Source organism: Triticum urartu, chromosome 1A, assembly GCF_056163025.1.
Source record: "Triticum urartu cultivar PI428250 chromosome 1A, HENAU_Tu73, whole genome shotgun sequence".
Lineage (NCBI taxonomy): Eukaryota > Viridiplantae > Streptophyta > Magnoliopsida > Poales > Poaceae > Triticum > Triticum urartu.
Window position 1 is genome coordinate 431,447,323 of NC_141873.1, and position 22,655 is coordinate 431,469,977.

At 42.3% G+C, this 22,655-nt stretch overlaps 1 long non-coding RNA gene across 1 annotated transcript; it reads right to left on the minus strand.

Moving 5' to 3' along the window:
* Nucleotides 1-12,712: 12,712 nt before the first annotated feature.
* Nucleotides 12,713-16,814, minus strand: LOC125516472 (uncharacterized). Its single transcript, XR_007287357.2, has 5 exons — nucleotides 16,244-16,814; nucleotides 16,019-16,087; nucleotides 15,423-15,590; nucleotides 13,885-13,995; nucleotides 12,713-13,074 (listed from the first exon to the last, which is right to left on the minus strand). It is a non-coding gene; the product is annotated as an uncharacterized LOC125516472 (long non-coding RNA).
* Between the last annotated feature and the right edge of the window lie 5,841 nt (nucleotides 16,815-22,655).

Consider the following 22,655-nt stretch of genomic DNA (forward strand, 5'->3'; position numbering starts at 1 on the left):
GGTAAGAAAAGACCATCGCTCGTCCCCGACCGCCACTCATAAGGAAGACAATCAATAAATAAATCATGCTCCGACTTCATCACATAACGGTTCACCATACGTGCATTCTACGGGAATCACAAACTTTAACACAAGTATCTCTCAAATTTACAAGTACTCAACTAGCATGACTCTAATATCACCATCTCCATATCTCAAAACAATCATCAAGCATCAAACTTCTCTTAGTATTCAAAACACTCACAAGAAAATTTTACTAATCTCGAATACCTAGCATATTAGGATTTTAAGCAAATTACCATGCTATTTAAGACTCTCAAAAATAATCTAAGTGAATCATGAGAGTTCATCTATTTCTTCAAAATAAAACTACCACCATGCTCTAAAAATATATAAGTGAAGCACTAGAGCGACAACAAACTACTCCGAAAGATATAAGTGAAGATCAATGAGTAGTCGAATAATTATGCAGCTATGTGAAGACTCTCTAACATTTAAGAATTTCAGATCTTGGTATTTTATTCAAACAGCAAGCAAAACTAATAAAATAAAATGACGCTCCAATCAAAACACATATTATGTGGTAAATAAAAATATAGCTCCAAGTAAAGTTACCGATGAATGAACACGAAAGAGGGGATGCCTTCCGGGGCATCCCCAAGCTTAGTATCTTGGTTGTCCTTGAATATTACCTTGGGGTGCCTTGGGCATCCCTGAGCTTAGGCTCTTTTCACTCCTTATTCCATAGACCATCGAATCTTTACCCAACACTTGAAAACTTCACAACACAAAACTTAACAAAAAACTCGTAAGCTCCGTTAGCGAAAGAAAACAAAACACCACTTCAAGGTATTGTAATGAACTCATTCTTTATTTATATTGGTGTTGAACCTACTGTATTCCAACTTCTCTATGGTTTATAAACTATTTTACTAGCCATAGATTCATCAAAATAAGTAAACAACACAATGAAAACAGAATCTGTCAAAAACAGAACAGTCTGTAGTAATCTGGATAAAACGTATCTTATGGAACTCATAAAATTCTCAAATAAATTGCTGGACCTGAGGAATTTATCTATTAATCATATTCAAAAAGAATTAACTAAATATCACTCTCCAAATAAAAATGTCAGCAATTCTCGTGAGCGCTAAAGTTTCTGTTTTTTACAGCAAGATCAACAAGACTTTCCCCAAGTCTTCCCAACGGTTCTACTTGGCACAAACACTAATTAAATGCATAAAAACACATCTAAACAGAGGCTAGATGAATTATTTATTACTAAACAGGAGCAAAAAGCAAGGAATAAAAATAAAGTTGGGTTGCCTCCCAACAAGCGCTATCGTTTAACGCCCCTAGCTAGGCATGATGATTTCAGTGATGCTCACATAAAGGATAAGAATTGTAATATAAAGAGAGCATCATGAAGAATATTACTAGCACATTTAAGTCTAACCCTCTTCCTATGCATAGGGATTTTGTGAGCAAACAGCTTATGGGAACAATAATCAACTAGCATAGGAGGGCAAAACAAGCATAACTTCAAAACTTTAAGCACATAGAGAGGAAACTTGATATTATTGCAATTCCTATAAGCATATATTCCTCCCTCATAATAATTTTCAGTAGCATCATGAATGAATTCAACAATATAACCATCACATAAAGTATTCTTTTCATGATCTACAAGCATAGAAATTTAATTACTCTCCACATAAGCAAAATTCTTCTTATTCGGATAGTGGGAGTATCATAAGAGACTCGAATACTATAAATTGTTTCATTAAAAGAGTAATGTTCAGAGAAGGGGTAATCATAATCATGACAAGTTTTATAAATATAATCACTACTTTTTATAGCATAAGTATCATCACAATAATCATCATAGGTAGGAGGCATGCTATCATCATTATAAATTTGCATATCAAAACATGGGAGACTAAAAATATCATCTTCATTAAACATAGCTTCCCCAAGCTTAGGACAAACATTAATTTCAGCAAATATATTCTCAAAAACATCATCTTCATCAAACATATCATCCCCAAGCTTGGGCCTTTTCATATTATAAGCATAATCACTCGCATCATTAATAGTATGGATAGCACCAATAGTATAGCAATTATCATATTCTTCCAAGCAAGTGCCAAAAAGATTTTCAAGATCATAAGAAGTATCATTATCTTCCACAATTATATTTTCATGAGGCACAATAGTAATGGGAGCAGCACTATTTGGGAGAGATATCTTTTTACCTCTCTTCCTTTTTCTTTTCTTCTTCTTCACCACATCATGTGTGGGTTCAATCCTCTTTTTGGAGCTCCTTATTAATGAGATTCGTTGAATAGGAGGCTCCTCCTCGTTACCTGATTCATCATAAGAAATAATAGGAGGATATTGGGAAGTCTCTTCCCTTTCATTAGTATTCTCTTCATCTTCTATTTGTTTTCTTTTCTTTATGTATTTGGCAATATAAGGATTTTCAATACAATTCACTGCACAATACATATAAATTTTCTCCAGATCAAAATCAAGAAATCTATCAAGATTAAACTTTGGAATACCCTCAGTTATACGTTTCATTTCCTCATACCCCAAAAGAAGACTAAGCTCTTTATAATGCTCAAGGGTAATCAAATTATCACAATTTTTGGATATGATTCGGTCATGAAACAATTTGCATTGGAGATTTAAATGACCATGTTCATTGCAAAGTTCACAAGGGGTGCGAAAAATATTGAATTTTTCAGCACAATCATCAAGACTTTCTTGCAACAATTTAGTTTCTAAGTACTTATGCCTCTTGCAATATCTATCTTCCCTATTTGGTGTGTACTTACAAACCCAGTGCACTCCACAAAAATTGACATGTTTATAGGAGACATTTTCATCATAACTAGTGCAATCATCATTAGTATCATGGATATTCAAAGAATTCGTACTAACAACATTGCAATCATGCTCATCATTCAAAGATTTAGTGCCAAACATTTTATAGACTTCTTCCTCTAGCACTTGAGCACAATTTTCCTTTCCATCATACTCACGAAAGATATTAAAAAGATGAAGCGTATGAGACAAACTCAATTCCATATTTTTGTAGTTTTCTTTTATAAACTAAACTTGTGATAAAACAAGAAACTAAAAGACTCGATTGCAAGATCTAAAGATATACCTTCAAGCGCTAACCTCCCCGGCAACGGCGCCAGAAAAGAGCTTGATGTCTGCTACACAACCTTCTTCTTGTAGACGTTGTTGGGCCTCCAAGTGCAGAGATTTGTAGGACAGTAGCAAATTTCCCTCAAGTGGATGACCTAAGGTTTATCAATCCGTAGGAGGCGTAGGATGAAGATGGTCTCTCTCAAGCAACCCTGCAACCAAATAACAAAGAGTCTCTTGTGTCCCCAACACACCCAATACAATGGTAAATTGTATAGGTTCACTAGTTCGGCGAAGAGATGGTGATACAAGTGGTATATGGATAGTAGATAAAGGTTTTGTAATATGAAAATATAAAAACGGCAAGGTAACTAATGATAAAAGTAAGCGTAAACGGTATTGCAATGCGTTGAAACAAGGCCTAGGGTTCATACTTTCGCAAGTGCAAGTTCCCTCAACAATGCTAACATAATTGGATCACATAACTATCCCTCAACATGCAACAAAGATTCACTCCAAAGTCACTAATAGCGGAGAATGAACAAAGAGATTATGGTAGGGTACGAAACCACCTCAAAGTTATTCTTTCCAATCAATCTGTTGGGCTATTCCTATAAGTGTCACGAATAGCCCTAGAGTTCATACTAGAATAACACCTTAAGATACAAATCAACCAAAACCCTAATGTCACCTAGATACTCCAATGTCACCTCAAGTATCCGTGGGTTTGATTATACGATATGCATCACACAATCTCAGGTTCATCTATTCAACCAACACATAGGACCTCAAAGAGTGCCCCAAAGTTCCTATCGGAGAATCACGACGAAAATGTGTGCCAACCCCTATGCATAGGTTCATGGGCGGAACCCGCAAGTTGATCACCAAAACATACATCAAGTGAATCACGTGGTAGCCCATTGTCACCACAGATACGCACGGCAAGACATACATCAAGTGTTCTCAAATCTTTAAAGACTCAATCCGATAAGATAACTTCAAAGGGGAAACTCAATCCATTACAAGAGAGTAGAGGGGGAGAAACATCATAGGATCCAACTACAATAGCAAAGCTCGCGATACATCAAGATCGTACCACCTCAAGAACACGACAGAGAGAGAGAGAGAGATCAAACACATAGCTACTGGTACATACCCTCAGCCCCGAGGGAGAACTACTCCCTCCTCGTCATGGAGAGCACCGGGATGATGAAGATGGCCACCGGAGAAGGATTCCCCCTCCGGCAGGGTGCCGGAACGGGTCTAGATTGGCTTTCGGTGGCTACGGAGGCTTCTGGCGGTGGAACTCCCGATCTATTGTGCTCCCGGATGTTTTTAGGGTATATGGACATATATAGGCGGAAGAAGTACGTCAGGGGAGCCACGAGGGGCCCACGAGGGTGGAGGGCGTGCCCCCCTACCTCGTGGCTCCCTCGTTTCTTCCCTTACATGGACTCCAAGTCTTCTGGGCTCCTTCTGATCCAAAAATAAGTTCCATAAAGTTTCAGGTCAATTGGACTCCGTTTGATTTTCCTTTTCTGCGATACTCTAAAACAAGGAAAAAATAGAAACTGGCACTGGGCTCTGGGTTAATAGGTTAGTCCCAAAAATCATATAAATGCATATAAAACATCCAAGGTTGATAATATAATAGCATGGAACAATCAAAAATTATAGATACGTTGGAGACGTATCAAGTATTTCCCTCAGTTTTTGAGAACCAAGGTATCAATCCAGTAGGAGACTACACACGAGTCTCCTAATACCTGCACAAACAATCAAGAACATTGCAACCAACAAGATAAAGGGGTTGTCAATCCCTTCACGGCCACTTGCAAAAGTGAGATATGATAAAGATAATAAGATAAATATTTTTGGTATTTTTGTTGTATAGATTGGAAAATAAAGATTGCAAAATAAATAGTAAACTATAATTATAGATCAGAAACTTATATAATGTAAAGTAGACCCGGGGGCCATAGGTTTCACTAGTGGCTTCTCTCATGATAGTATATATTACGGTGGGTGAACAAATTACTGCCGAGCAATTATAGAAAAGCGCATAGTTATGATGATATGTAAGGCAATGATCATGAATATAGGTATCATGTCTGTGTCATGTACACCGAAACAATTCTGCATCTACTACTATTACTCCACACATCGACCGCTATCCAGCATGCATCTAGAGTATTAAGTTCATAAGAACGGAGTAACGCATTAGGCAAGATGACATGATGTAGAGGGATAAACTCAAGCAATATGATATAAACCCCATCTTTTTATCCTCCATGGCAACAATACAATACGTGTCGCTTCCCTTTCTATCACTAGGATCGAGCACCGCAAGATTGAACCCAAAGCTAAGCAATTCTCCCATTGCAAGAAAGATCAATCTAGTAGGCCAAACTAAACCGATAATTCGAAGAGACTTGAAAAGATATCAAATCATGCATATAAGAATTCAGAGAAGAACCAAATAATATTCATAGATAATCAAGTTCATAAACCCACAATTCATCGGATCTCGGCAAACACACCGCAAAATAATATTACATCGAATAGATCTCCAGGAACATCGAGGAGAAATTTGTATTGAGAACCAAAGAGAGAGAAGAAGCCATCTAGCTAATAACTATGGACCTGAAGGTCTGTGGTAAACTACTCATACATCATCGGAGAGGCTACGGTGTTGATGTAGAAGCCCTCCGTGATCAAATCCCCCTTGGGCAGATCGCCGGAAAAGGCCCCAAGATGGGATCTCATGAGTACAGAAGGTTGTAGCAGTGGAAAAGTGGTTTTGTGGCTTCCCTGGATGTTTTTAGGGTATAAGAATATATATAGGCGAAATAAATAGGTCGGTGGAGCTACGAGGGGCCCATGAGGGTGGGGCGCGCCTACCCCCCCTAGGCGCGCCCTCCTGCCTCATGGCCGCCTCGTTGCGTCTCTAACTTCCACTCCAAGTCTCCTAGATTGCGTTTGTTTCAAGAAAGATCCTCGCGAAGGTTTCGTTCCATTTGATATTCCTTTTCTGCGAAACACTGAAATAGGCAAAAAAAACAGCAATTTGCACTGGGCCTTCGGTTAATAGGTTAGTCCCAAAAATAATATAAAAGAGCATACTAAAGCCCATTAAACGTCCAAAACAGATAATATAATAGCATGGAACGATCAAAAATTATAGATACGTTGGAGACGTGTCATTCATCGTCTCCAATAGAGGAATTGAAGCAAACCCAGCCAAAATTTGAGCCCTGTCACAATTGGCAACACCAACTGACCTCAAGCAGGTCCAAAAACTAGCCGGGTGCGTGGCATCTTTGAACCATTTTATCTCCAGATTAGGAGAAAAGGCATTGCCATTGTATCTCTTGCTCCAACCACTTTGCATGGATGGACACTGCAACATCCGGACTGGAGGAAATAAAAACTTTGCTAGCGAGCAACCCAATCCTGGCCGCACCAAACGTCGGCGAACCAAGGTTGCTCTACATATCTGCAACTCACCAGGTTGTGAGTGCGGTGCTTGCCGTCGAACGAGAGGAAGAGGGGCATAAGTTCCCACTCCAAAAAACTAGTATACTACGTATCGACGGTCCTTACACCATGCAAATCCCGATACCCGCATTATCAAAAGATAGCATATGCGGTATTTATGGCATCCCGCAAGCTACGGCACTACTTTCAAGAATGCTCGATCATGGTGGCTTTAGAAGTACCACTCAATGATATTATAAACAACCGGGACACCACCGGCCGCATTGCCAAATGGGCCATTGAGCTCTTACCATTTGAAATAACGTATAAACTACGCCGAGCCATTAAATCTCAGGTGTTGGCTGACTTCGTCGCCGAATGGACAGAGGCCGAACTCCCTAAAGAGTATGTCACGCATTCCAACTGGGTGATGCACTTTGATGGCTCCAAAATGCTAGCCGGACTTGGGGTTGGTGTCGTCTTGACATCCCCCATAGGAGACACAGTCCGTTATGTGCTCCAAATACTATATACATACTCTAACAATGCAGCCGAATACGAGGCCCTATTGCATGGTCTCTGGATGGCTGTCTCCATGGGCATACAACGCCTTGAGGTGCACGGGGATTCAAACTTGGCAATATCCCAAATAAATGGAGAATTCAATGCAAAAGACCTGAAGATGGCGGCTTACCGCAACGCCGTACTCAAAGTATCAGCTCGGTTTAAGGGGCTCGAGTTTCATCATGTGGCTCAAGAGAGTAATCAAGCCGCGGACATCCTTGCTCGCATGGGCGCTAAACGCGACCCCGTCCCACCTAACACCTTTGTGTAAAGGCTCTTCAAGCCATCGGTGGTGTGGAAGGACAAGAGCGGCAACACTGGTCCGGAGCCGATCATACCCCCAGATTCCGAACACAGTTCCGATATCATCGGGGGCTCGGGCACCGAAATAACACCATCGGCCCACGAAATCATGGTTGTAATTGCCCCGTGGGCCGAGCCTTTCCTTGCCTACCTAACTAGGAATGAGCTCCCTGAGGATCAGACTGAGGCCCGTCGTATCGTTCGACGCTCGAAGGCCTAAAAAGTTCATGAAGGAGAACTGTACAAGAAAAGTACTACCGGAGTCCTTCAAAGATGTATCTCCGAAGAAGAGGGACGACAGCTCTTGGCTGAAATACACACTGGTCTTGGTGGCCATCACGCCGTAGCTCGGGCCCTTGTAAGTAAGGCCTTTTGTACGGGTTTCTTTTGGCCCACGGCCCGAGCAGATGCACAGGACCTCATACAGCGCTGCGTTGGATGCCAGCTTTTCGCTAATCAAAGACATATGCCACCCACTGCCCTATGGACAATCCCCATCACTTGGCCCTTTGCGATCTGGGGGCTCCACATGGTCGGACCTCTTAAAGGGGGAAGCCATAAGAAGAAATACTTATTGGTTATGGTCGACAAGTTCACTAAGTGGATAGAAGCCAAACCAGTTAAAACGGGTGAAGTCGGGCCGGTGATAGACTTTATATCCAGTGTCATACACCATTATGGTGTCCCGCACAGTATTATTACTGACAACAGCTCTAACTTTACAGCCGATGAGGTGAAAACTTGGTGCACCAATTTGGGCATCAAGCTCGATTATGCCTCTGTATATCACCCTCAGACAAACGGTCAGGTCGAACGGGCTAACGACATGATAATGAGCGGCATCAAACCCAGACTAGTGCGATCACTACAAGAATCAGACAAGCACTGGGTTGAGGAACTCGGTTCCGTACTCTGGGGGCTGCAGACCACGTCCAATCGCACGACCGGATATACACCTTTTTTCATGGTGTACGGCGCGGAGGCGGTCTTGCCTTGCGACATTATTCATGACTCACCTTGAGTGCACATGTACGAAGAGAGAGAAGCCGAGCTCAATCGGCAGGACGACTTGGATGGCCTGGAGGAGGAGCGTGATGTTGCGAAGGCCCGTTCCGCATTCTACCAACAGCAGGCTCGGTGATATCAAAGCAGAGAAATACGGGCAAAGACCTACAATGTCGGTGAACTCGTTCTACGCCTACTAGAGAAGAGAAAGGACAAGCTCAAGCCCAAATGGGAGGGTCCCTTCATTATAGATGAAGTTCTCACTGGAGGAGCCTATCGCCTTCGCAATGCTTCAGATAATCACTTGGAGCCAAACCCATGGAACGCTGCAAGGCTCCGGAGATTCTACGCCTAAGTCCGCACACATACCCTTTTTTCTCGTTCCTTCTTTTCTCCCTTTCACTGTTATCTTTTTCCTCGTTTTTATACGACTTCTAGCTCGTGTTCGGATAAAACCACACACTTGAGGGGTCTACATCCTTAAATGTACATACCCCACAATACCTGGGGGCTTCTTTTTATAGAAGCTTATTATTATTTTTTCGAGCATCAAGCTCACCGTATATATGTGTCGTCTACTCATATATGTCTTTTCTTCACCATTATATGCACCTTTATGACTTAAGTTTTTGCCAAGCTGGGTTGCCTGGCTCCTGTGCCTATGCCCTACGTTCCCGCTTGTTCGGCTAGGGCATAAAGGGAGCACCTCTGCGATTGTTACAGTCGGGTTATCCAGACATGTACCTCAGACGGGTGAAGCCGAAAGCTAGCGTTCTTAATGGAATAATTGTTCGGCGAGCAAAATACGAACTGCCCCCGTTTCAATAAAAAAACCAGACTATAAACGTATACTATGATTTTTAGCATCACAGCTTCGGCATGCAAAAAAATTGCATGCTGGCCCAGGGAAAGGAACCCTTAACGGAACTATTCTCTCTGGAAGATATTTCTTACAATCAAATGTAATATAACATAACTCCCTGAATACAACTTGTCTGTTCAAGCAACTATGACCAGACTGCCTGGTTTCCGGACATACTTTGGTGTTTACCTATGATATAGTATTTGGAAACACTCCAAACCTCGGGTTTTCGGAGGTCGAAGCAGAAAGTCTTCCGTCACAATGGTTTTACAAATTCAGCTAGAGACAAGTTTGTTGATAAAAGTACATTGCTACTTGGACTCAAAAACTTCCTCTTCCTCTAGACCCTCTAACAGGTTGTCTAGTTTACAATCCTATTGTGAATACTTGGCGGCCATCTTCACTTGGTCGTACATCAGGCTGACCGGAATTTCCTGTCCATCGGTTCCTCGAGGTCCGACCCGCGCCATATGATCCGGATCAAGTCTGGTGTACCGTGTTTTCACCATGGCCCAGGCTTCCCGAGCACCTTCTCGACATGCTGATATCTTCCATAGCCCAAAATGGCGCCGAGCTCCCTTGAATAAGTTCACAAGTTCCTCCATACTTCCTGGAGGATAATCGGCTGGCCATAAAGCCTTAGCGATGTTTCTCATTGCCTTCCGAGATTTCTCATGCACCTTGGACAGCTCTTGTAGCAGGTCGCCTTGAAATCCGGACACCTCTTCTTCGGGCCGCCCAGTCAGCACACCTAGAGAAATAAACTTGTTAAGATTCGCATTAGCGAACTGTACGAAAGTAAGTTAAAAGGCATACTGAATATGCCACCTCTCAGCTTTCTGTTCTCCTTCAAGGCGTCCGCCAGTTGGGCTCGCATGTCTTTCAGCTCCTCGCCTAGCTTGGTGTTGGCATCATGCAGCTTGTTCTTCTCATCCCTAGTCTGTGTCAGTACATGTTGACCAGCGGCCTCTTGCCTTTCGGCATGTTGTTTATCCGCCTGTGCGGCCTTCAGTTTCTCTTCTAGCTGATCTGACGATCCTACCATCGTAAATACAATAGTGTTTATTTGAATAAACATTACCGGCACATGATTATATTTTTTGGACATAAGGGGACATTACCAGTCGGTGCCTCCTTGGACTTCTCTAGTTCGGCGGTAACAGCAGTTAGCTGGGTTCGACACTTCTCCAGCTCCTGAGATAGCATGTTGTTCTTCTCCGTGAGTACCTGATTATACAACGATCCTTAAAATCAGTTGCTTCAACTGTTTCAAGTCTCGGGGGCTACTGGCATGTAACGCCCACGATGCGGCTATATCTCCCACGTGTCGAGGCACGACTTAGAGGCATAACTGCATGGTGGTTTTTTCGCAAGAGGGGTAATCTTCACACAATCCTATGTACTGAATAAGAAAGGGATAAAGAGTTGGCTCACAATCGCCACTTCACACAAATAACAAGTTAAACATACATCATCCAGAGTACAATCAAGGTCTGACTATGGAACCAAAATAAATGAAGACAACCCCAAATGCTAGATCCCCGATCGTCCCAACTGGGCTCCACTACTGATCATCAGGAAATGAAACATAGTAACGACCAAGGTCCTCGTCGAACTCCCACTTGAGTTCGGTAGCATCACCTGCACTGGTATCATCGGCACCTACAACTGTTTGGAAGTATCCGTGAGTCACGAGGACTCAGCAATCTCACACCCGCGAGATCAAGACTATTTAAGCTTATGGGTAGGATAAGGTAATGAGGTGGAGCTTCAGCAAGCGCTAAGAAAATATGGTGGCTAACATACGCAAAATAAGAGTAAGAAGAGAAGCTACGCAATGGTCGTGAAGCTAGAAGTGATCAAGAAGTGATCCTGAAACTACTTACGTTCAAACATAACCCGAAAACCGTGTTCACTTCCCGGACTCCATCGAAAAGAGACCATCAGGGCTACACACGCGGTTGATGCATTTTAATTAAGTCAAGTGTCAAGTTCTCTACAGCCGGATATTAACAAATTCCCATCTGCCACATAACCACGGGCACGGCTCTCGAAAGTTTATACCCTGCAGGGGTGTCCCAACTTAACCCATCACAAGCTCTCACGATCAACGAAGGATATTCCTTCTCCCGGAAAGACCCGATCAGGCTCAGAATCCCAGTTACAAGACTTTTCGACAATGGTAAAACAAGACCAGCAAAGCCGCCCGATGTGCCGACAAATCCCGATAGGAGTCGCACGTATCTCGTTCTTAGGGCACACGGATGGGACAAGCTACGAGTAAAGCCAGCCCTCAAGTTTCCCCGAGGTGGCCCCGCAGGTTGCCTAGTTCGGACCAACACTCAGAGGAGCACTGGCCCGGGGGGTTTAAAATAAAGATGACCCTTGAGTCTGCAGAACCCAAGGGAAAGGTATAGTGGTAGGTAGGCAAATGGTAAAACCAAGGTTGGGCTTTGCTGGAGAAGTTTTATTTAAAGTGAACTGTCAAGGGGGTCCCATAACCCCAACCGCGTAAGGAACGCAAAATCAAGGAACATAGCACCGGTATGACGAAAACTAAGGCGGCAAGAGTGGAACAAAACACCAGGCATAAGGCCGAGTCTTCCACCCTTTACCAAGTATATAGATGCATTAATTAAAATAAGAGATATTGTGATATCCCAACATAAACATGTTCCAACATGGAGCAATCTTCAACTTCACCTGCAACTAACAACGCTATAAGAGGGGCTGAGCAAAAGCAGTAACATAGCCAAACAACGGTTTGCTAGGAAGGTGGGTTAGAGGCTTGACATGGCAATATGGGAGGCATGATATAACAAGTGGTAGGTAGCGCGACATAGCGATAGAGTGAACAACTAACAAGCAAAGATAGAAGTGATATCGAGGGTCACTACACCACGACACTCGAAGCAGTGATAAACAATCTGTCGGCATAGGTCACTTACGGCGACAGATTTACTGTTGGCAAAAACCTTTGGCGACAGAAGGAGTTGTCGCCTATAGTCCTACCGGGAAAGGTTTTTGCCGACAGACAGTATGACACGTTTGATGAGATCTATGGCGACAGACATTTCTACACAAACAAACTGCGGTATGGCGACAGATCATCTGACAGTGAGCTATGCCGACAGATTATGCGACGTCCATTCCTAGGCCGACAGTTTGGGTGTCAGTGAGCTATGCCGACACATAGTGCGACATCCAATACTTATACCAACACATTTGCTGCCAGGGTTCTAGATTCCAATACAAATGCAAATGCACCATATCTCGAATGAAATTACATTCATAATATTCAATCATTTTCATTAGACAATAATCATTTTCATTACACAATACATATACAAACGATTGAACTCTTCTGTTAATCGCAAGATCAATTGATCAATACATTTATTCAACATATATATATATAAGATTTCTTTTAGTTTTCTCTTTTCTTCACTCAAGTTAGCTACAAACATTGAGGAAATACATACGTTGACATACAAATCATGTCATGTTACAAAATGTGATGGCCAAGTCCCTAAGAGAGAGTGTGTGATCGCTCAACTACTACCAAATATTATAGAACAGGCTTTGACCACAAAACCAATATCAACTTTGTATGAACGGAAGGAGTCAACCATGTCATGAACAAAAGTGGTCACAACAACATCGTTCGTCAACTTGTGGACTTCCCATTTTTCTTCCATTTGTCCCTACAAAAGCACACATGTTTCAGCAATCTTTGAAACAGTAGCATTCCTTCAAATTATGCGAGGAACAGATACAATTAGGTTTCAACCTTCCTGGGTGCATATTTACATAGTTGTCTTCACTTACTAACTCATGTTTGATTGACATCCAGCATTAGACTCAGCTCAACTATAACAAATAATTTCACATTACTAGAAGGATAAACATCTGGATTCATCAAGTTGCAAGATAGCAAGCAAGGAACTACACGTACTTATGCTCTTTGAGCATTGTTAAAAACAAGTCGATGCATTAATTAGGAAACATGTACTGAAACATAACATGAATTAATTTGGTTTTCTAGATGCCATGATTTATACTCTGGCTTGATACTATTTGCATGATAACGTGGCTTGATACTAATTGCATGATAATGTGGGTGCTGCTATAGATATACTCCCTCTGTCCCAAAATTCTTGTCTTATATTTGTCTAGATACGGATGTACCTAATACTAAAACATAACTTGATACATCCGTATTTAGAAAAATCTAAGACGATAATTTTGGGATGGAGGGAGTATAAACTTAGAAACCAAATATTCAATGTTCTGATATAACCTAGATTACTAAAGTGCATATGTGTATAAGGACATAGTACAAGTTGAAAAGCTACCAAAAAGAGGCACCTACACTAAAGGAAAGCCTTCCTTGCAACATCTGAGATAATTAGCTTGCTCTGACAGACAATAAAAAGTTAAATCCAACCATTACTAAATATTGTGCGCAAAGAAGAAAGTATGGTGACATCATAAATGGAAATACAAAAGTTTACCCCTTCAAGTGCTTCTCTTGAAGTTGCGCCTAGGCCGATGCTCTACTAAAGTTATGGGTGAACCCAGGGTGAAAAGTTCTTTGAAACAACTCCTCTCCTTCGAAACAGCTGCTGTAATACGAGTACAAATTTTAGTTCATGCAAGTGCTCAAAAAGTGAATAGTCTGGCAAATACAGACTGACTTCATAGAGTTTAACCTGTAGGATCCACATTAAATGAAATAAAGAGTTTTTTTAGCAATTTCCAGATTTCAACAAAATCAATGATATACCAGCAGTCATATTTTAGAGGCAGGAAGGGCACTTGGTGAAAACAAAGACATTTCAAAGACCATATACCTCACAAGCATCTTGTTTTCCTCGCCAACAGATGCAATCTAGTTACGCATCTAGGAGCTCGATCGGGTAATACATATATTACCATATGTCTACTGTGAGTAATTGCTAGGATGACCCGCACACAATTAAAATAAAATCATGCCTACCATTTACTAGGTGCTCCCAGTCTCGGGACAAATGTCAACCACGCAAGGAGGCACCTAATTATCTGCGCTAAGATCCCATGTTTGATTAAACTACAGGCTATGCGCTAGTATCCTCTGTCTGGAACTAACAATAAGGTTGATAGTTTGTTACTATGTGGGTTTGTTTTCAGCATAGGTCAGTTGCTCCGATCAAGCATAGGTTGCTAGGAAAGAAGAACATTCCTTCCAAGTATGCCAACAATGTTGCTAGGAAAAACGAATACTGTCAAATTTAAGAATGCATTTTTTTTCTTCACTAGAAGATCTCAAACATAACGCAGAAATGAGAAGAGAAATAGTAACAGTCTATCTCTTTCTCGACATACAATAGTCGTAAACTAGTAATTTCAGAAGATATGTAATTATGCAAATAGTTTGGTTACAAAAGATATGCTTATCACACCAGCCAAGCTCAGGCTAGCGCCTAGCATATCACATATTGGCTTACTATAATAATGTATGCACTCATTGGTAACAAGTCAGGTCTACTCAAAGACATCGGGGATAAGGTTTTTACTGTAATTTCAGATATTTGCATCTAAAGTTGGTCACTCAAGCAAAAATCATGCATATACATGTACCAGCAGTCTTATATGTAGTAGAAGGAAGTGCACTTGGAGAAAACAAATTCTATTGACAGGGGTTTGCATATGTTACAATCAGGTTATCAGCTTTAATTAAAAACCCGAATATGAACATAAGCTGCTACAGGGTTTTTTTATATGCTACTTTATGCTTGCTTTAGTTAAAAGTCTAAACCTGAACATATACTGCTACAACACCTATGTTTCTAGCTGACATCCTTAAGGCTCTGAACTTGACACTATTTGCATGATAAATGTGGTGCTGCTACACATATATAAGCATAGAAACCAAACACTCTGCTAGATGTCACAACAGAGACTAAAGAAACATGAAGAAAATTTGTTTTACATGCAGACTGAACATACTGTTAGATCTCATTATCTAAATTAGAAGTTGTCATCTCATGGGATAAGTTTACAAGAATAGTACCCGAATTCTGCGATGACAACTGATTTTTCCTGCGAGTGCTAAATTTCCCCAGCTTGGTGGGCCTTTCGACATAGCAGATGCTGTCGAGGTACATGTTATCCTGACCCCTTTCTGTCGTTCACTGCAGCTCCAGATAGTAGGAGAAGGAACACGATTATCAAAGTGACCCTGCAGAATTTAACAATCCCCAAAATGAATTAGGTTATATGACAAATAATTGATTGAGCTGTCATAACTAGCAATAAGGAATATGCAAACCGATGAAATGTAGCATTCAGGTTGTTATTTTTAAGAAGCACAGATTAGCTGAGGTGACTGCTGAAATGTTCAAAGGACTAGGCAGAATGGCCCACATTGTTATGTCAGATCTATCGAAAAAGTTATTTCCATATAATCATCATATGAACTATTTGTGCCGATCCTTCCGAAAATTCAAGAAGCATCAGCCTGAAAGCAATGTGCAAGCCCCCACATTAATGTATAGGCTTTCATAAAGGGTGAAGATCTGTGGGATCAAACATGCAGTCTTTCTAATTAACATATTCCAAATGTGAATGAAATAAAGGAATAGCAAAATGGGATGGGGAAATTCACACCTTCAATTATTAATGAGGAAGGTCACCAGCAATCAACACAAGGGGATCCACTGATCCAGTAGCCACCATCTACAGAGAGATAAGATGAGAGAGTACAGAGGAATCTACACAACAAGAGCTAGGCCTAGAAATTTAGTTCATCGTTGAACTAGCAAGATCTAACGGACAATAACATTCACACCGAATCATGACAAATAATGACAAAAATACATTGATGCAACTTACCTGTAGCGACCAAATCTGTAGGTGATGTAGAAGTGTGGAACAAGGTGCAACGGGGTGGCATCGCCGGTGGCTAAAGAGGGATGGTCAGGCGGCTCCTCGGCCCCAAAGGTTGGGGCCACTCCCCTGCGGCCGTTGATGGAGCGTCTCCTTGACCAGAGATGACGAGCCAGCTCCTCGGCTGGGGGCGCTAAGGGTATCCTCTGCGGCAGACGATGGGAGGCACCTCCGGCTGTGCTCGTGGGCAGTCTCCGCAACAGATTGCGCCGCCAGTGGTGGTAGAAGCGGCGGGGCGAGCAAATCAATGTGCAGGAAGGTCGGGGTCGGAGGCCACGGTGGCGCGGGGTGGGTTGGGGTTGGGGCGAAGCCGGCGGAAGGCAGGTCGACGGCGGGGGTGGGGCGGCACGAGGCAGATCGGAGGTGGCGGGGACGGTGCGAGGCAAATCGGAGGTGGCGGCGGCGCAAGACAGCAAGGGGGTAGACACGGTCACACGGATAAGAACTAGGGTTTGTGAGATGTGCGGGTGGACACGGGGGAGGGATAGTGTGTTCGACTGAAAATCTGGCGTTTTCTGCGCGTCGCTTAGGCGCTTTGGTATTTCGGGTGTCTCATGCAACTAAGGGCCAGTTCTTCTGGCGGCTTAAAAAATAAGCCGCCTCCTCCCTAACTTTTGTCATAAGCCCCCTCACTCATTTATTGGGATTTCTAAACTAGTTATGGGATTATTAATTTAGAAGTCTCCATGAATTTTGGGAGCGGCTTATTTTTTAAGCTGGGAGAGGCAGCTTATTTTTTAAGCCGTCCAAAAGAACTGGCCCTAAGAATGAGTGCTAGGTGTAAACAACACCGACACTTTTTCTGTGACTGAGCATTGCCAAAAGACAATCTAACAGTAGTTAGACATATGCCGACACATTGTATGTTGGCGAATAGTCACACATTGCTGACACATAGATTGTCAGAAGTCTAAAGGAACCCCGATAATCCGTGTGTCGGTATAGTTTGGGACAAAAGGAGTGTCGGTAATGTACACTTTTACCAACATATGCATGTCGTTATTGTGGTGTCGTGGTGTAGTGGGTATGGTCATCTTGCCTACAAAGTTCTCAGAGTTGTCAAAAGATTAATCCTCGTTAGCGTACTCAACAGGTTCGTCGTTCACGTACTCGTCTCCCGGCTCTACCCAAAGTAAGAACACAAACAACGGAACAACAATCAATCACGGTGCAATGCACAAGTAACATGATGCAATACATGGCATGATATGCAATGCATATGAGTGCTCCGGAAGGGAAAGGATGATCAAGGCATCAACTTGGCAAACCAAGTATGCCGTTGGAAAATGAGGTGATTTCAGTCGAAATCGATATAAGGATCACCGAAAACAGATGCACGGTTTGCAAATGACAAGCAATACAAGGATGACGCAAACCTGCGATTAACAGCATGATAGCACTTAGAACGCAACAAGAAACTAAGCTACTGGACTCCAACATAGCAACAAAGCATATATGCATAATGTACACATGAAACTCTACAAATCATGAACACTAAGATCCTGCTAGTTCTCACTAGAACAAGCTCAAAATAGCATGGCAAATATGCAAAAGATATCAGCTTCACAGACAGAAAATACTAAACATGGCACAACAACATCAGGAAGCAATGTTTAGAGCAAGCAAACAACATTCTACATGAACATATCATGGCAAACAAAGGCATGGCATGCTTCTACTAAATGCACTTAACAAAACTCCCTTACTAAACATGAGCCAAAAAGGCACAGAAGATATGATGGCACCCATGTAAACATAGCAAATTTAATAAACAGATTTAGACATTGAAATTCAGGACATGGCAGAAACAGATTCATCATAGTAACTTTGCAAGCTCATGCCACTCACCACAAAGCATTACATGATAACACAAGCATACCAACAGTAAGAAGACATCTTCATTAAGCTAAACATGGCAAGAGCAAGTTCATAGGATGCATGGATCTCTAGCAAAAAAACATGGCAATATTGATTAACATGTTAACAATCTGCCAGGAACAAGATTTAGCCAAAGTAGAGCAAGAAAAAGACATGCTAGAGTACTCCATAATTGCAACCAGAGGCATGAAAGGATAGATCATAACCACATGTACAAATCATCCTTAGTGAAGTATCTCAAAATGTGCATGGATCTCATAGTAGCAACAAGTTTACAAGGCATCAAAATAACATCAGGAAAAGGACTTGGCAAAATCCTAAGTGCCTGAAAACACTAACATCATGGAGCCTACTTTGCATGTTTGTTCTAGTCACCACATAGCTCAATACAAGACTTGCACCTCTGTAAGGATGGCATGATTTAGTTCAAAACACATGCAGACATCATGCTCATAGGATGCACACACAAAATGCAACAAAAATGACAAAACTCCATGTTCTGTTAAGAACCAGCAGTTAAAATTTTATACCACTCTTGCAACAAGGATAATGGCATCAATATGGAAAGTAAAATGCATGGAAACACCACTAACATGAAGAGAATAACGAGACGAACATTTCGATATACCATATGCATGAATCGGAGTCACGGTCACCGAGATATGGCATGATGAAGATGGCATAAAAATAACAGGATTCGGGGGCTTAGGTGATTTTACCCTCCGAATTTCCAGATCTAGGGCTCGGGGCATGCGGATCGGGAATGGGCGGAGCTTCGCCGGAGTAGCAGGATGCGGGGGAGGAAGACGGCCGGCGTCGAGGGACGGAGGGGGGCCGGCCGTGACTCCGGTGGCCGGAGTCGCCGTGGAGGACGGCGCGGGCGGCGTAGGTGGCGGCGCGCGACGGCGAATGACGCGCGGCGGCTGCGGCCGGGTGGCGAGGGGTGCGGCACCGGGCGGTGGGGAGGAAGGACGGCGGCAGCAGTGAGCTTCTGCGGCCGGCGCGCGGGTGGCGGAAGCTCTCGTGCAGCGGGGACGAGCGCGGGAGGCGGTGGCGGGATCGGGCGGCGCGGTGGAGCGATGGGCCTGCGGGGCCGACTGTGGGTCGGCGCGGCGAGCGACGGCGGCCTGCCATGTGGTGGCTTCCTATTGGCGCGGGTGCGGTGGCGATTTCGTCTGGTGACGACCGGACGTGTCCGGCGGCGGAGGGGAGCGGGGTTTTGGATCCGGGAACTTCGGGGATGGACACATATATATAGGTAGAGGGAGCTAGGAGAGTCCAAATGAGCTGCGGTTTTCGCCCACACGATCGTGATCCAATGACGGAGAGCATGGAGGTGGTTTAGATGGGTTAGTGGGCTGTTTGGAGGGGTGTTGGGGGTGCAACACAAAAGAGGCTTTTACGGTTACCCGGTTAACCGCTGGGGCATCAAACGACCTCCAAATGGAACGAAATTTGACAGGCGGCCTACCGGTGATGTACCAAGTCCACTCGGCAAATCTTGACCCATTCCGAGAATGTTTTTCTCCCACTCACGAAACAAGATTAGAGGGGTGCAACGGGGCACGAGAGAGCATCGGATTGTGAAACGGACAACGGGGAAAATGCTCGGATGGAAAAGACGAACACGAATGCAAATGAGATGCACATGATGTCATGAGATGAAATGCATGAGATGAACAAAATACAAAACGGAAGACAAAAACCCAACCACGAAGGGAATATCATATCACATCGACGGAGAAGGCAAGAGTTGGAGTTACAAATATGGAAAGTTACATCCGGGGTGTTACTACACTCCACCACTACAAGAGGATCTCGTCCGAGATCTAGGATGGCACCGGAGAGAAACGGAAGAAGAAGAGGAGAGATAAACTAAATTGCTTCTTGTACAAACGAGTGAAACCAATGAACCTTGAGAGGTTAAACAATTTTGAGAAAAGAATACAACGAAGTTGAAAACACTCAGTTAGAAAAGAGGAACAAGGAACATTGCGAAAACCTTGTGGGTTGAAAGACATGAATGAAGAGCTCCAACGACAAGGAAGGACAAGTAACCACTCCGGTTGAAACAGAATAAGCAAGGAATGAGAACGAAAGAATGCAGGTAGCACTCCAGTAGAAAAAGAAGCAAAACTTGACAAAATGGGAAGAACTTGAAAAGAGGACACGACACTCCGATAGAAAAGAGAAGCACGGAAAGAACATGATCTTCACAATTCAAGATGATGAGTGAAAAGAGCAACATTAGAAGCAAAGAATGGAGAAGAAAATGCCAACTGTTGCCATAAATTGAGCTTGGAAGGCACCCTTCCAAGAAGGTTATAACGGAGTTGTTGGAAAACCAACAACGAAACGAGTAAACTTGTAGTGGGATTATGGAAAACTTCTCAAAATTGAGGCAAAATTCTGCCACTACGGAAACAATAGATTGGATTGATATCAACAAGGAGACGATAAACTTATTTCACCGGGTGGATAAATGAAGAACTTGGGTCATTTATAAGCACCATAAATAGCAACAATCCTTAGGGAAGGCTTTAGATGAAATATAACCCAAGATAAGTCCAATGAAGAGATTAATGGATTTAAATACCTCATTCTTGACAACATGTGAATCACGAAACATGAATGGAAATTTTCAGGAACGATATAACACCATCTCAAAAGATAAGGTGGAAAGAATTGCACTTCGGACGCAAGATGAAGAATGCTTGAGCTCCTCCAATAAGAATCTTGAAGAACTCTTCGAGAATGAAAGAAATATTTGGTGAACCACCATGTAGAGCCTCCATGAAGAACTCTGGTAATAAAAGGATGATAAAAGAAAGAGAAGTTGAAAACACAAGGTGAAGCCTTGCGATGATTTAGATGGAGCTTCGCGACGATATAATGCGGAAAACTTGGAACTCCGGAAAAGAAAAGATGAAGCATCTCGAACCGAGAAATGTGGCATGATGAACAACTCTGGAAACAAGAAACTAGATCACTTGGATGAAACAATAAGTACGCTATGCGTATCCTTCACCAATTTAAATTGATGACAAATAACGGATTTGGCATACTACTTATCTCGTAGAAAGGATTAAGAGAGATATAGCTTAAACTTGAGAAAGTCTTCAACGAACCACCGGTAGGATTTAGAGAGAACGAATTAATTCATACGATAACAACGGAAGAGGAATGTTGAAAGAACCACCGTAAGAATTGAAAATGAAAGAATAAAAGATAAAGAAACACCGGGTAGAATTAGAAATGAATGAAAATACTTGAGGGAATTGATACAAGAGAACGAAGAGATCACGAGTTGATTAGAGAATACTTGAACAATGCGCCAGTAAGATTTGGAGAACGAGAGCTGAAAGCTAGAATGTATAATTCTGAGATGATGGGCTGCGGAGAATCAAACTGAAAAGACTCCTGAATTGCTCTGGATGGGTGAAAAGAATTCTCACAATCGAAAACAATTATGAGAGGATGGCAAAAAGCTTGAACTACAAATCTTTTAGAGAACGGATAATATTTGAAGGAGAAACTCTTCTTCAGTCTTCAAATGTTGAGAATGACGATGAGAAACACCACCACGAATTATTGAGGCACTCTAGAACAATGAAGGATAGGAAGGTTGAACCAACGATGAAAGAATTTGAAACATCTTGGAGAAAGACATTTGACTGATGACAATTCATTCTTACGTCAAACTTTGAAATGAATTTGAAAATAACTCCGGAAAAATTAGAAGAGTCAGGTAAGATCCTGGAAAAAGACCTGTGGGTTAAGACCCACTCAAAAGATACGTCGTCGAATGATTTAAAAGAGAGATTGCACCGATTGAATTAAATGGCTTGAATGGGATAACAACCTCAAAATAGCTTGAACAGATTAAGAATTGAAATGCGAATCTTCTAAGATATCTTCAACACTCCGGATACAAGTATTGCAATGTTAATGATCAAGAGATGCTTGGATAAGAACTTCCAACGCGAGAAAGCATTTGAAACGACGAAAGGGGATATGATCAACACCAAAACTTGAATTGAATCCATCGGAGAAGAAAAAAACAAAGAATGATGAACTTGAAGCTCCGTTAGTATCTTCATGAGGGTCACCGGATAAGACCATTGACAGAAAAGAATGGAGAGACTTCCCGTCAATAAAAGGATACTTGATTAAGAAATCCGAGTCCTTGAAGAAAAATGGTGGGAGGGAGGGAAAAACAAAGGCAACTTGGGGACGGATGACACACACCCCGGTTGGAAAGAATTGAAAAGACAACCTTGATGATCAAGAAGGATTAATACTCTCATAGAAATATGAGAACACTGCTTAGGAAAGGTATGGAATCAACACTTGACATTGAAGCAACTCGAATGCCACAACTCACAACAAAACAAAGATTTGGCTTGCAGAATCAGCCGGAAACAAACATATGATAGATCCCATATCGTATCATGTGTCTGTTGGAAAGATATCCTACGAG